The following is a 16,647-nucleotide window of genomic DNA, read 5'->3' on the forward strand; positions in this document are numbered from 1 at the left end:
ATGTTTTGAAGAAATACTCTGCTCTGTTAAGAACAGACCAAGGAGAGGTAGGTGAGAGAGAGAGTGAAGGGTGGGAGCTAAGGACAATGCCCGAGTTTTGAGCTTGCACGCTTAGTAGGGTGGATTTGCCATCTGCTGAGATAGCAAAGACCATGGTGGGGCAGAGGGAGCAGGAGTTCAGTTTTCAACATGTTGAGATTGAGATACCTGCAGAGATATCCAAGTGTGGAGGTCACATTGGCAGTTGGATACATAACAGTTTGGAATTTGGAAGAGATGACGAAAGATAGAAATTTGTGACTTGTTATTTAAAGTTATATGGACTAAATTGCCTTCGCTCCTCACCTTAAATGAAGTCTCATACCAATTGAACTTCTTAGGAGGGGGAGGCAGGATACCACTGTGGTCCTTTGGTACAGAAGACAGACCAGCAGGTAGTCTAATAGCACCTTGGGATGAGGTCTTTGAACACATTATATTCCATCGGAGCCACGTTAAAGACCTCTCTGTTTGTGAGCCCCCAGACCACAGCGTTCTGTGCGTCAGGACCCAGCTATTGTTCAGTCTTCACTGGGCTCATCTACTTCTTTATTCCACTCAGTGGGTTCCTGTGAGCTTTTTGGCAGGATATCAACATGCAGCTAGTTCAGTCCAAGTTCAGTAGTCGGGCAGCAGTTTGGTGCTGTTGGTGTTGCTGGAAGCTCCTTGACATACAGAAACATCAAACAGCGGTGCCCTATCCCGAAGAAGTGCTGTTGGTTCTGCCTTTACACAGGATACATGATCTCTAAAAATACAGTCATCTCAAGGTCGCTCAAGCCCTCAGTTAGACCCTTTGAGAAAAGGCCCAGCTTTGGAAAGAGCAGGACAGACAGCCTCGGCCTGCTTACCTGCTCCAGCACCTGTTGGGAGAAGGTCCCTGTATCAACCCGGCCTGTGCCATCTGTCAGCCAAAAGCAATGGAGAATTAGCACAGGTGAGCTGAAGTGCGCCAGGTCTCAGGCCAGAAAATGAGCTGCTCAGAAGTGATAGCAAAGGACAAGCAGTTCCAGGTTTTCCTTCAGCTCCAGGGAGACCATGTGGGGGTCATCAAGGTGGCAGAGGAAAATTTGGTATTCGATGAGGTGGTCCAGTGACATTTGAGGGAGAGTTTTGACTTTGAAAGTATGAATGCATAATTTAATAAGGGAAGCAATAGAGATTTCATAATAACCGTAATTTAAAAGAAGATAAACTTGAGAAACAGGAAAAGCCTATAATGATTAAAATAAAGGAGATTAAGGAATTGATACCCAAAACAGTTAAGGAAATGTTGACGAAGAAAATCCACTTGGGCCTAATTGCTATTATGACAAAACTAAATCCTCCCTTGATAAATATTTCTTGTGACAATAGTAGAGAACCCAGACCAATCGGGGCTGAAGAAAGAAGGTTAAATGCCGGAACATTTGGAACCCCACTTCATCCAAACCATGGCTGTAGAGGGGACAGAGGCAGAGGGGGTCTTGGTTTCCTTGCGGGCTGAGGGCATGGGGCAGAGGTGGTTTCTTTTCCACCCCTCGAGGGTTTCGTTAGGGATTTGGCGGCAGAGAGTTTGCAGATTTTGAATATAAAAAAGACAGCAAAGTTGCATAGCCTACAAACAAGTCTTTGAACAGGGGTGAATTTCTAGCTCTTTGTGGTCCTGAAATTGGTTTAAGTCTTTGCAAGGAATGAAGAAGTGAATTCACTGTGTATTTGTCACCAGCACTGGGGTTTGTTTTGTTTTTCTGCTTTATTTCAAAGATATAATAGTTACTTGGGGGTGAGGGTGGGGTGGGGTTGACAGGGACTCATCTTAAAAAATGAGCATTATATATATTTAGACTAGTGGAGGGTTCAGTAATTTCTTTTTTTTTTTTTTTTTTTAACATGGGCAGGCACCGGGAATCGAACCCAGGTCCTCTGGCATGGCAGGCAAGTGTCCTTGCCTGCTGAGCCACCATGGCCTGCCCTTGACACAAGGTTATTATTATTATTTTTACACAGTAATTTCTTATGTATAGTTCAACTGAAGTAGAATTTCCATGGGACTAAAAATATTTTTTCATCACTGAGAGGGTTTTTCTTCTCACTAAATTATATTTGGCAATTATTGCAAGTTTCCTGCAGATGGGGCTGTGATGCTGTGTTTTGAGCCGTAGGGGGGTTGTGCGTGCGCATGTGTGTGTCTTTTATTCTGGAAATCCTTTTTGGATTCTGTAATATCCCTTTTGAGGTAGCTTATTTTGTCATATAATTAGGGTGTTGGATGTAGAGAATTTTCAGTCAACTATGTACACACAGTAAATACTGTTTCTTAGGTAAGGTAACTTTTTAAAATAGTTGTACAATTCCATTATATTCCGTTGCCACAGAAACATGAAGAACTTTGTATAGCTGTATAAAAAGCTATACAAAGCTTTTTTGTATATACTTTTTTTAAAGAATAAACATTTAACATTCAGCAAAAAACATCTTAAAGTTATATGACTGGGTGAGATTCTCAAAGGAATTAGTGTAGTGTGACAAGAAGACAGGATACCAAGGTCTGAATTCCTGGGGCATTCCAGTATCAGGAAGTGGTGGATGACAGATGCAAAGAACAGCAAGAAGGGACAGTCAGGCGGTGGTCAAGAAAGTGTTTAAAGAGAAAGGAGAGATCCCCTGTTTCAAAAGATGCTAGCTGGCCAAGTAAGATGTTCTCCTCTCTTCTGGTCTCTGGTTTGTATTTCTTTTCCCCTTTTAATGTAATTTCTCAGCCTATGAGATAGCCAGCAGTAGCGGCTAAGAACGTTCATCACCGAGTAACCACACCCCCTGGGTTTCGGTTCCAGCTCTGCTATTTACTAGCTTCAGAGTGACATGGGAGCCCTTCAGGTTATCCTCTGTGCCCTTTCGACGTAGTCTCATAAGTAATTACCAGAGTTCGTGCTCCTGTCACGAGATGTCTCAGGCTCCACTTGTAAATCTCCTAAACCCAGACTTGGAACTAGCCATTTCTTTATAGAGGGGCCCAGGGTTCTCATGGTTGCTGGGTCGTTTGTGTTATTAGGCCTTTTGTGTGGCCAAATTCAGGAAATACACATTTTGTTAAAGTAAAAAAACATACATTCATACTGCTAGTTCTACTTCAAATTTAATATCACAGGATCTCTATTTTGAGTTTATACTGAAAATTTTTTCGCCTTCCTTCCTTTGGTCTCAAAGAGTAGGTGAAGTTCTAAACTATAGGCAGTGTCTTCCTTAGCCCTGTATTTTGAGTACTTAATCCTGACCTGATTGGCTTTAATCTTGTCTCTAAATACCAGGTTATGCATGAATAAAACAGCCCCTCGAAGTCCGGAAATAACAGTTACCACTCGGGACTCAATGTGACCCGTGTAAGAGCTTATAATCTAGGCCCCAGTTTTCTTTTTTCTTTTTTTTTTAATATTTTTTTTATAAACAATGAACAAACATACAAACATTCTTGACATGGTTACAATCAGTGGCTCACAATATCACATAGTTGTGTATTTACCATGATCATTTTTTGAACATTTGCATCACTCCAGCAAAAGAAAGAAGAAACAAAAAAGAAAAAAACTCATACATGCCATACCCCTTACCACTACCTCTCACTGACCACTAGTATTTCAGTCTACTCAATTTATTTTAACCTTTGTTCCCCTATTATTTATTTATCCATATTTTTTACTCCTGTCCATACCCAGATAAAAGGAGCATCACACAAGGTTTTCACAATCACATGGTCACATTGTGAAAGCTATGTCATTATACAATCATCATCAAGGAGCATGGCTACTGGGACACAGCTCTACAGTTTCAGGTTCTTCCCTCTAGCCACTCCAATACACTATAAACTAAAAAAGGGATATCTATATGATATGGAAAAATAACCTCCAGGATAACTCTCAGCTCTGCTTGAAATCTCTCAGCCACTGACCATTTATTTTCTCTCATTTTTCTCTCCCCCTTTTCGGTTGAGAAGGTTTTCTCAATTCTTAATGCTGAGTCTCAGCTCATTCTAGGATTTCTGTCCCATATTGCCAGAGAGGTTTACACCCCTGGGAGTCATGTCCCAAGTAGAGAGGGGGAGGGCAGTGAGTTCACTTGCTGTATTGGCTGAGAGAGAGAGAGGCCACATCTGAGCAACAAAAGAGGTTCTCTGGGGGTGACTCTTTTAAGTAGGCTTAGCCTGTCCTTTGCAGGGATACATTTCATATGGACAAACACTAAGACTGAGGGCTTGACCTATTGATTTGGTTGTTCCCACTTCTTGTGAGAAGATCAGGAATTCTCCAAATGGGAAAGTTGAATTTCTCCCTCTTTCTCCCCATTCCCCAAAGGGATTTTACAAATACTTCTCTATTCACTGCTCAGATCAGTCTGGGATTCATCGGGGTGTCACACTAACCTGGACAAACCTACAAAAGCTCATGCCCTATTCAAGGTTCCATGTAGTTATAGTATTCAATTAAACTGTCCATATAAGTTAAATTAGGAAAAACACTAATCAGACTATAAATTTTGTACCAAATAAACATTTCTTGCATTAGTCTTACACAGAAGGTTGATGTTTTAAAATATGAATGACTATTTTCAACACCCTGTAATATTGACCTTCTTTTGTTCTTCCTCATACAAAAACATTTTTTAATTTGTACATTTAGCTACTTCCATTGCACACTCAAGGCATTCCTAGATTATACCATCTCAGTCTTTTTTGCCTATCTTTCTTTCTGGTTTCATATGTGCCCCCAGCCCTTCTCCCTCTATCATTCTCACATTCAGCATACTTACATTATTATGCTACAATCAAGTAGTATTGTGTTACCCATTTCTGAATTTTTACAATCAGTCCAGTTGCACAATCTGTATCCCTTCAGCTCCAATTACCCAATCTCTACCCTATTTCTATCTCCTGATAACCTCTGTTCTTAACTGAAATTCTCCAAGTTCACTCATTAATGTTAGCTCATATCAGTGAGACCATACAGCATTTGTCCTTTTGTTTCTGGCTAATTTCACTCAGCATAATGTCCTCAAGGTCCATCTATGTTGTTACATGCTTCATGACTTTATTTGGTCTTAAAGTTGCAGAATATTCCATTGTATGTATATACCACAGTTTGTTTAGCCACTCATCTGTTGATGGACATTTGGGCTGTTTCCGTCTCTTGGCATTTGTAAATAATGCACTATAAACATTGGTGTGCAAATGTCCATTTGTGTCCTTGCCCTCATGTCCTCTGAATAGATTATCTAGCAATGGTATTGCCGGATTTTATGGCATTTCTATACTTGGCTTCCTGAGAAACTGCCAAGCTGTCTTCCACAGTGGTTGTACCATTTTACATTCCCACCAACAGTGGATAAGTGTGCCTCTTTCTCCACAATCTCTCTCACACTCGTTGTTTTCTGTTTTTTTGATAATGGCCATTCTGGTAGGTATGAGATGATATCTCATTGTGGTTTTGATTTGCACTTCCCTAATAGCCAGGGAAGTTGAGCATCTTTTCATTTGCCTTTTAGCCATTTGTATTTCCTCTTCTGAGAAGTGTCTCTTCATGTCTTTTGCCCATTTTTTAATTGGGTTGTTTGACTTTTTGTTGTTAAGTTAAACAATCTCTTTATATATTCAGTATACTAGATCCTTACCTGATATGTCTTTTCCAAGTATTATCTCCCATTGTGTAGACTGCCTTTTTATTTTCTTGACAAGGTTCTTTCATGCACAGAAGTGTTTAATTCTGAGTTCCCATTTATCTATTTCTTTCTTCAGTGCCCTTGCTTTGGATCTAGGAAACCATCTCCTATTACAAGTTTTATAAGATATTTCCCTACATTTTCTTCAAAAAGTTTTATGGTCTTAGCTCTAATGTTTAGGTCTTTGATCCATTTTGAGTTAATTTTTATATAAGGTATGAGATATGGATCCTCTTTCATTGTTTTGCATATGGATATCTAGTTCTCCAAGCACCATTTATTGAAGAGACTGTTCTGTCCCAGGTGAGTTGGCTTGACGACCTTATCAAAGATCAGTTGCCCATAAATGAGACGGCCTATATCTGAATACTCTGTTCGATTCCATTGGTCATTATATCTGTTTTTTTGTCAGTGCCATGCTTCTTGGACCACTGTAGCTTTGTAATATTCCTTAAAGTCAGGTAGTATGAGAACTCCAACTTTGTTTTTCTTTCTCAAGATATTTTTAGCTATTTGAGGCACCCTGCACTTCCAAATAAATTTGGTTATTGGTTTTTCTGTTTCTGCAAAGTAAGTTTTGGGGATTTTAGTTGGTATTGCATTGAATCTATAAGTCAATTTAGGTAGAATGGACATCTTAACTATATTTAGTCTTCCAATCCATGAATACTGCGTGCCCTTCCATTTATTTAGGTGTTATGTGATTTCTTTTAGCAATTTCTCAGAGTTTTGTTTGTATATGTCTTTTATGTCTTTGTATAGGAAAAAAATTATTCCTAGATATTTTGTTCTTTTGGTTGCAATTATAAATGGAATTTTTTCTTCATTTTCCCCCTCAGATTGCTCATTACCACTGTATAGAAACACTACAGATTTTTGAGTGTTGATCTTGTAACCTGCCACTTTGCTGTACTCATTTATTAGGTCTAATGGTTTTGCTGTGGATTTTTGGGGTTTTCGACATATAGTGTTATCTGCAAACAAGGAAAGTTTTACTACTTCCTTTCTAGTTTTGATGCCTTGTATTTCTTTTCCTTGTCTAATTGCTCTGGCTAGAACTTCCAAAACAGTGTCGAATAACAGTGGTGACAGTGGACATCCTTGACTTGTTCTTTATCTTAGGGGGAAAGCTTTCAGTTTTTCCCGTTGAGGATGATGTTGACTGTGGGTTTTTTATATATACCCTTTATCATGTTGAGGAAGTTCCCTTCTATTCCTATTCTTTGAAATGTTTTCTTCAAGAAAGGATGTTGAATTTTGTAGAATGCGTTTTCTGCATCAATCGAGATAGATCCTATGGTTTTTCTTGCTTTGATTTGTTGATAATGGTGTATTACATTTATTGATTTTCTTAAGTTGAACTGTCCTTGCATACTTGGAATAAATCCCACTTGGTTATGGTGTATAATTCTTTTATCGTGCTCCTGGATTTGATTTTCAAGAATTTTGTTGAGAGTTTTTGCATGTATATTCATTAGAGAGATTGGTCTGTAATTTTCTTGTAGTATCTTTGTCTGGCTTTGGTATGAGGTGATGTTAGTTTCATAAAATGAGTTAGATATCCTTCCTTCCTCTTCAGTTTTTTTTTGAAAAGTTTGAGCAAGATTGGTACTAATTCTTTCTTGAATGCTTCACTCATGAAGCCATCTGGTCCTGGACTTTTCTTTTTTGGGAGCTTATTGATGATGGATTCAGTCTCTTTACTTCTCATTGGTTTGTTGAGGTCATCTATTTCTTTTTGAGTCAATGTTGGTTCATGCCTTTCTCAGAAGTTGTCCATTTCATCTACGTTGTCTAGTGTATTAGCCTAAATGTGCTCATAGTATCCTCTCATTACCTCCTTTATTTCTGCAGGGTCAGTGGTTAAGCCTCCTCTTCCATTTCTGATTTTATTTATTTGTATCTTCTCTCTTTTTCTGTTTGTCAGCCTTGCTAAGGTTTCATCAATTTTATTGATTTTCTCAAAGAACCAACTTCTCTGGTTTTCTTGATTTTCTCAATTGTTTTCATGTTCTCAGTTTCATTTATTTCTGCTCTAATCTTTGCTGTTTCTTTCCTTTTGCTTGCTTTGGGGTTAGTTTGCTCTAACCCCAAAGTTGTTAGTTTGTACAGTATTTGCTCTTTATTTTCTGATGTGTTTAGCCTCCCAAATGTCCCACAGGTTCATTCACATCATAACATGCCTTACAACTTTGTTTCTTTTTGTAGCAGTGCAGTGTTCAATCATATGTTTACACTATCATTCGCCAGTCTACTTCTCAGTTAGTGCATCTTTCAGCCCCCTCCATCTGCTGGGCCTTATGTATAACATCCAAAATCAACAGTCCATCAACAGTCTCAATTTTAGATAATTTCATTGTTCCCAGGAGAAAGATAGCCAATTAACACACCCTCACCAAATAGAAAATCCAGACCTCCTCCTAAGTCTTGTCCCTCCCCCCATTATGTACCCCTGGTATTGCTGCAGTACTGTTAATATATTCCTGTTAAACATAGCCCATAGCATGGAATAGCATTTTTCCCACTATACCCCAGAATTATACACTCTTTGTACAAGGATAATAGCTTTGCAGTAGTTCATGCAAGAACTTATTTATATTTGTAGTACGTATCAGTGGGACGCATGAGTCTGTACAAACCCTTTCAGTCATGTTCACCTTCAATGTGGTGATATTACTGATAGAGCCACCCGTGAACCACCGTCACTTCTGTCTGTTCCCTTATTTATAATTAAGTTCACCCTCGTTAGCTAATGTTTACCCATCTCAAGCTTCTGTGTATCTCTAGGTCCCTTGTATACTTTATCATAACCCTCTGATTTTACCTTTTCCATGGTCATAAAGGTGGAATCATACAACATCTATCCTTTTGTGTCCTGCTTTATTTCACTCAGCATTATGTCCTCAAAGCTCATCCATCTTGTTATATGATTCAGGATGTCATTTCTGCATAATATTCCATCATATGTACATACCATATTTTGTTAATCCACTTATCTGTTGATGGGCACTTGGATTGTTTCCATCTTTTGGCAATTGTGAATAATACTGCTATGAACATCAGTGTGCAGATATCTGTTTGTGTCACTGATTTCAGCTCTTGGGTTTATCCAAGGTAATGGTATTCCCAAATCATAGGGCAATTTGATATTTAGTTTCCTAAGGAACTGCCAAACTGTCTTCCATAGCGGCTGTGCCATTATACATTCTCACCGGTAATGCATGTGTCCCAGTTTCTCCAAATCCTCTCCAACACATGTACTTTACTGTTTGTTTAATAGCAGCCATTCTTATATGTGTGAGGTAATATCTCATTGTAGTCTCGATCTGCATTTCCCTTATAGCTAATGAAAATGAGTGTCTTTTCATGTGCTTCTTAGCCATCTGTAATGGCTCTTCAAAAAAATGCTTATTCATATCTTCACCCATTTTATAATTGAGTTGTTTGTTGTTGAGTTGTATGATTTCTTTATATATTCAGGATACCAAACCTTTATCTGATGTGTGATTTCCAAATGTTTTTTTCCATTGAGTTCGCTGCCTCTTCACCTTATTGACAAAGTCATTTGAGACGCAAAAGTGTTTGATTTTGAGGAGTTCCCATTTAACTATTTATTTTTCTTTTGTTGCTTCTGCTTAGGGTATATAGTTTAGGACGTTACCTCCCATTACTAGATCTTGAAGATGTTTTCCTACATTTTACTCTAGGAGCTTTATGATACTTATTCTTATATTTAGGTGTTTGATCCAATTGAAGTTAATTTTTCTGTAGGGTATAAGGTAGGGGTCCTCTTTCATTCTTCCGGCTTTTAAGATCCAGGTCTCCCAGGCTTATTTATTGAAAAGACTGTTTTGTCCCATTTCATTGTCTTTGGCGTCCTTGTCAAAGATCAGTTTACCGTAGATTTGATGGTCTATTTCTGTACTCTTACCTCAATTCCATGGTCAGTAGTTCTGTCTTTGTGCCAGTACCATGCTGTTTTGACCACTCTGGCTTTATAATAAGTTTAAAATCAGGGAGTGTTAATTCTTCCACTGCATTCTTCTTTTTTAGAATGCTTTTAGCTGTTTGGGGCCTCTTTCCCTTCCAGATGAATTTGGTAACTAGCTTTTCCAAGTTTTCAGAGTAGGTTTTTGGAGTATTGACTGGCACGGTGTTGAATCTGTAGATCAGTTTGGGTAGAATTGACAACTACATTTAACCTTCGTATCCCTGATCACAGAATGTCTATTTAGATCTTCTTTGATATCTTTTATCAATGTTACGTAGTTCTCTGTATACAAGTCCTTTACATCCCTCGTTAAATTCCTTCCTAGATATTTTGTTCTTTTAGTTGCTGTTTTGAAGGGAATTTTTTCCTTAATTAACTCCTTGTTTAGGTCATTGCTTATGTATAGAGACATTACTGATTTTTGCACTTTAACTTTATAACCTGCCACCTTGATGAATTTTTTTTATTAGCTCAGGTAACTTTGTTGTATATTATTCAAGATTTTCCAAGTATAGTATCATGTCATCTGCAAATAATGGAAGTTTTAGTTCTTCATCTCCAATTTTGATATTGTTTATTTCTTTTTCTTGCCTGATTGCTGTACTAGAACTTCTAGTATAACGTTGAAAATAGAGGTGACAGGGGCATCTTTGTCTTGCTCCTAATCTTAGGGGAAAAGCTTTCAGCCTCTCACCATTGAGTACAATGCTGACTATAGGTTTTTCACATATGCCTTTTATCATGTTGAGAAAGTTACCTTTTATTCCTACCTTTGAAGTGTTTTTGTCAGAAAAGCATGTTGAATTTTGTTGAATACTTTTTCAGCATCAGTCAAGATCATATGATTTTTTTCCCTTTCGATTTGTTAATGTGCTGTGTTACATTAACTGATTTTCTTCTGTTGACCCATCCTTGATTCCTGGTATAAACGCTACTTAATCGTGGAATATATTCCTTTCCTGTGCTGTTGAATTCGATTTGCTAGTATTTTGTTGAGAATTTTTGCATCTATCTTCATTAGGAAGATTTGGCTTGCAGCTTTCCTTTCTTTCAGCATCTTGACCTGGTTTTGTTATTAAAGCATTGTTGGCTTTATAAAATGATTAAGGTATTGTTCCTTTTTTCTCTATTTTTTAGAAAAGTTTGTGCAGGATTAGTGTTAGTTCTTTTTGGAATATTTGATAAAATTCCCCTGTGAAGTCATCTGGCCCTGGGCTTTTCTTTATAGGAAGATTTTTGATGATTGATTGAATCTCTTTATTCGTGATTGGTTTGTTGAGATTTTGTATTTCTTCTTGAGTCATTGTAGCTTGTTTCTGTGTTTCAAGAAATTTGTCAGTTTCATCTAAGTTGTCTAGTTTGTTGACATATGGTTGTTCATAGTATCCTCTTATGATTTTTTTTTCATTTCTTTAGTGTCTGTGGTAATGACCCCCCTCTCATTTCTGATTTTGTTTATTTGTATCCTCTCCCTTTTTTTCTGCATCAGCTTTTCTAGTAGCCCATTGATTTTCTCAAAGAACCGACTTTTGGTTTTATTGATTCTTTCTATTGTTCTTTTGTTTGCTCTTTCATTTAAGTGTGCTTTAATCTTTTTTATTTCTCTTGTATTGCTTTGAGGTTAGTTTGCTGTTCTTTCTCAAGATCCTCCAGGAGAGCAACTGTCCTTGATTTTTGCTCTTTCTTCTTTTTTAACCTATGCATTTCGGGTAATAAATTTTCATCTGAACATGACTTTGCCACATCCCATAAGTTCTGATATGTTTTATTTTCATTTTCATTCATCTCCAGATAGCTACTGATTTCCCTAGCATTTTTTTCTTTGATCCACTCATTGTTAAAGGGTATGTTATTTATTCTCCATATATTTGTGAAAATTCTTGTTCTTTGGTGGTTATTGTTTTCCAGCTTCATTACATTATGGTCAGAGAAAGTAGTTTGAATAATTTCAGTGTTTTTAAATTTATAAAGACCTATTTTGTGGCCTAGCATATGATCTATCCTGGAGAATGTTCCATGATCACTAGAGAAGAATGTATACCCTTGTGTTTTGGGGTGTAATGACCTATATATGTCTGTTAGGTCCAATCCATCTATCAAGTTATTTAATTGTCTATTTCCTTGTTGATCTTCTGTCTGGTTGTTCTACCAATAGAGGAGAGTGGTGTATTGAACATCTTCTACTATTATTGTTGAAACTTCTTAAGCTCCCTTCAGTTTTGTCAGTGTCTGTCTCATGTACTTTGGAGGTCCTTGATTGGGAGCCTAGACATTTATGATTGTCATATCTTCTTGGTGAATTGACCCTTTATTTAGTATATAGAGTCCTTCTTTGTCTCTTCTGATGTCTTTACATTTAGAGTCTATTTTGTCTGATATTAGTATAGCTACTCCTGCTTTCTTTTGGTTACAGTTTCTGTGGAACATCTTTTTTCATCCTTTCACCTTCAGTTTGTGTCCTTGTGTCTAAGATGTGTCTCTTGGAAGCAGCATATAGCTGGATTATATTTCTTAACCCCTTCTCCCAACCTGTATCTTTTAAATGGTAATTTTAGTCCATTAACATTCAAATTATTACTGAAAAGGCATTTCTAGAATCCACCATATCCTTGAATTTTATTTGTCAGATCTGTGTATTATTTTCCCTCTTTCTCTTTTAATCCTTTAGGTTACCCTTACTGGTACTCTCCATTTTTGTGCCCTCCTCCTCCCTCTCCTTTTTTTTCCAGAGCTCCCTTTCATGTTTCTTGCAGAGCCAGTCTCTTGTTGACAAATTCTCTCAGCCTTTGTTTGTTTGTGAAAATTTTAATCTGTCCCTCCGTTTTGAAGGATATTTTGTCTGGGTACAATATTCTCGGTTGGACATCTTTTTCTTTCAGTACCTTGAATGTATCATACCGCTGCCTTCTCACCTCGTAGTGCCATTTGAGTAGTCTGAACTCAGTCTTATGTGGTTCCCCTTGGGTATAGTAGATTGTTTTTCTCTTGCTGCTTTCAAGATTTTCTTCTTCTCTTCAACATTTGACAGACTGATTAGTATGTGTCTTGGCCTGGGCCTATTTGGATTTATTCTTTTTGGAGTTGGTTGGGCTTCTTTGATTTGTATATTTATGTCTTTTATAAGGGTTGGGAAGTTTTCCCTTATTATATCCTCCACTAATCTTCCTAGCCCTTTACTCTTTCTTGTCCTTCTGGGACACTGATGATTCTTAAATTTTTACACTTCTGTTTTGTCTGTCATTTCCCTGAGATATGATTGAAATTATTTCCATCCTTTTTGTCCTTTGCTCTTTTTTTTTTATTATTAATTAAAAACAGAATTAACAAAACAATTAGAAATCATTCCAATCTACATGTACAATCAGTAATTCTTAATAACATCACATAGTTGCATATTCATCATTTCTTAGTACATTTGCATCGATTTAGAAAAAGAAATAAAAAGACAACAGAATAAGAATTAAAACAATAATAGAAAGAAAAACAAACAATCAAAAAACCTATACCTCACATGCAGCTTCATTCAGTGTTTTAACATAATTGCATTACAATTGGGTAGTATTGTGCTGTCCATTTCTGAGTTTTTATATCCAGTCCTGTTGTACAGTCTGTATCCCTTCAGCTCCAATTATCCCTTCTCTTTTTTTTTTCTTTTTTTTTTTTTTTAATTAACGGAAAAAAAGAAATTAACCCAACATTTAGAGATCATACCATTCTACATATGCAATCAGTAATTCTTAACATTATCACATAGATGCATGATCATCATTTCTTAGTACATATGCATTGGTTTAGAAGAACTGGCAACATAACCGAAAAAGATATAGAATGTTAATATAGAGAAAAAAATAAAAGTAATAATAGTAAAATCAAAACAAAACAAAACAAAAACCTATAGCTCAGATGCAGCTTCCTTCAGTGTTTTAACATGATTACTTTACAATTAGGTATTATTGTGCTGTCCATTTTTGAGTTTTTGTATCTAGTCCTGTTACACCATCTGTATCCCTTCAACTCCAATTGGCCATTATCTTACCCTGTTTCTAACTCCTGCTGGACTCTGTTATCAAGGACATATTCCAAATTTATTCTCGAATGTCTGTTTACATCAGTGGGACCATACAGTATTTGTCCTTTAGTTTTTGGCTAAACTCACTCAGCATAATGTTCTCTAGGTCCATCCATGTTATTACATGCTTCATAAGTTTATCCTGTCTTAAAGCTGCATAGTATTCCATCGTATGTATATACCACAGTTTGTTTAGCCACTCTTCTGTTGATGGAGATTTCGGCTGTTTCCATCTCTTTGCAATTGTAAATAACGCTGCTATAAACATTGGTATGCAAATGTCCATTTGTGTCTTTGCCCTTAAGTCCTTTGAGTAGATTCCCAGCAATGGTATTGCTGGGTCGTATGGCAATTCTACATTCAGCTTTTTGAGGAACCGCCAAACTGCCTTCCACAGTGGTTGCACCATTTGACATTCCCACCAACAGTGGATAAGTGTGCCTCTTTCTCCGCATCCTCTCCAGCACTTGTCATTTTCTGTTTTGTTGATAATGGCCATTCTGGTGGGTGTGAGATGATATCTCATTGTGGTTTTGATTTGCATTTCTCTAATGGCCAAGGGCATTGAGCATCTCTTCATGTGCCTTTTGGCCATTTGTATTTCCTCTTCTGATAGGTGTCTGTTCAAGTCTTTTTCCCATTTTGTAATTGGGTTGGCTGTCTTTTTGTTGTTGAGATGAACAATCTCTTTATAAATTCTGGATACTAGACCTTTATCTGATATATCATTTCCAAATATTGTCTCCCATTGTGAAGGCTGTCTTTCTACTTTCTTGATGAAGTTCTTTGATGCACAAAAGTGTTTAATTTTGAGGAGTTCCCATTTATTTATTTCCTTCTTCAGTGCTCTTGCTTTAGGTTTAAGGTCCATAAAACCGCCTCCAGTTGTAAGATCCATAAGATATCTCCCAACATTTTCCTCTAACTGTTTTATGGTCTTAGACCTAATGTTTAGATCTTTGATCCATTTTGAGTTAACTTTTGTATAGGGTGTGAGAGATGGGTCTTCTTTCATTCTTTTGCATATGGATATCCAGTTCTCTAGGCACCATTTATTGAAGAGACTGTTCTGTCCCAGGTGAGTTGGCTTGACTGCCTTATCGAAGATCAAATGTCCATAGATGAGAGGGTCTATATCTGAGCACTCTATTCGATTCCATTGGTCGATATATCTATCTTTATGCCAATACCATGCTGTTTTGACCACTGTGGCTTCATAATATGCCTTAAAGTCAGGCAGCGCGAGACCTCCAGCTTCGTTTTTTTTCCTCAAGATGTTTTTAGCAATTCGGGGCACCCTGCCCTTCCAGATAAATTTGCTTATTGGTTTTTCTATTTCTGAAAAATAAGTTGTTGGGATTTTGATTGGTATTGCATTGAATCTGTAAATCAATTTAGGTAGGACTGACATCTTAACTATATTTAGTCTTCCAATCCATGAACACGGTATGCCCTTCCATCTATTTAGGTCTTCTGTGATTTCTTTTAGCAGTTTTTTGTAGTTTTCTTTATATAGGTTTTTTGTCTCTTTAGTTAAATTTATTCCTAGGTATTTTATTCTTTTAGTTGCAATTGTAAATGGGATTCGTTTCTTGATTCCCCCTCAGCTTGTTCATTACTAGTGTATAGAAATGCTACAGATTTTTGAATGTTGATCTTGTAACCTGCTACTTTGCTGTACTCATTTATTAGCTCTAGTAGTTTTGTTGTGGATTTTTCCGGGTTTTTGACATATAGTATCATATCGTCTGCAAACAGTGATAGTTTTACTTCTTCCTTTCCAATTTTGATGCCTTGTATTTCTTTTTCTTGTCTAATTGCTCTGGCTAGAACCTCCAACACAATGTTGAATAATAGTGGTGATAGTGGACATCCTTGTCTTGTTCCTGATCTTAGGGGGAAAGTTTTCAATTTTTCCCCATTGAGGATGATATTAGCTGTGGGTTTTTCATATATTCCCTCTATCATTTTAAGGAAGTTCCCTTGTATTCCTATCTTTTGAAGTGTTTTCAACAGGAAAGGATGTTGAATCTTGTTGAATGCCTTCTCTGCATCAATTGAGATGATCATGTGATTTTTCTGCTTTGATTTGTTGATATGGTGTATTACATTAATTGATTTTCTTATGTTGAACCATCCTTGCATACCTGGGATGAATCCTACTTGGTCATGATGTATAATTCTTTTAATGTGTTGTTGGATACGATTTGCTAGAATTTTATTGAGGATTTTTGCATCTGTATTCATTAGAGAGATTGGTCTGTAGTTTTCTTTTTTTGTAATATCTTTGCCTGGTTTTGGTATGAGGGTGATGTTGGCTTCATAGAATGAATTAGGCAGTTTTCCCTCCACTTCGATTTTTTTGAAGAGTTTGAGGAGAATTGGTACTAATTCTTTCTGGAACGTTTGGTAGAATTCACATGTGAAGCCATCTGATCCTGGACTTTTCTTTTTAGGAAGCTTTTGAATGACTAATTCAATTTCTTTACTTGTGATTGGTTTGTTGATGTCATCTATGTCTTCTTGAGTCAAAGTTGGTTGTTCATGTCTTTCCAGGAACCTGTCCATTTCCTCTAAATTGTTGTATTTATTAGCGTAAAGTTGTTCATAGTATCCTGTTATTACCTCCTTTATTTCTGTGAGGTCAGTAGTTATGTCTCCTCTTCCATTTCCAATCTTATTTATTTGCATCCTCTCTCTTCTTCTTTTTGTCAATCTTGATAGGGGCCCATCAATCTTATTGATTTTCTCATAGAACCAACTTCTGGTCTTACTGATTTTCTCTACTGTTTTCATATTTTCAATTTCATTTATTTCTGCTCTGATCTTTGTTATTTCTTTCCTTTTGCTTGCTTTG

General features: G+C 36.9%; 1 protein-coding gene and 1 pseudogene across 11 annotated transcripts in view; both read left to right on the plus strand.

Moving 5' to 3' along the window:
* The window catches only part of MARK1 (microtubule affinity regulating kinase 1), a 178,941-nt gene that overhangs the window by 39,658 nt on the left and 122,636 nt on the right, over window positions 1-16,647 (plus strand). The gene's annotated exons all lie outside the window — the stretch shown is intronic.
* Window positions 281-1,766, plus strand: LOC143679270 (protein LSM14 homolog A pseudogene; annotated as a pseudogene).

The sequence above is a fragment of the Tamandua tetradactyla genome, chromosome 4 (assembly GCF_023851605.1).
Source record: "Tamandua tetradactyla isolate mTamTet1 chromosome 4, mTamTet1.pri, whole genome shotgun sequence".
NCBI classification, from domain to species: domain Eukaryota; kingdom Metazoa; phylum Chordata; class Mammalia; order Pilosa; family Myrmecophagidae; genus Tamandua; species Tamandua tetradactyla.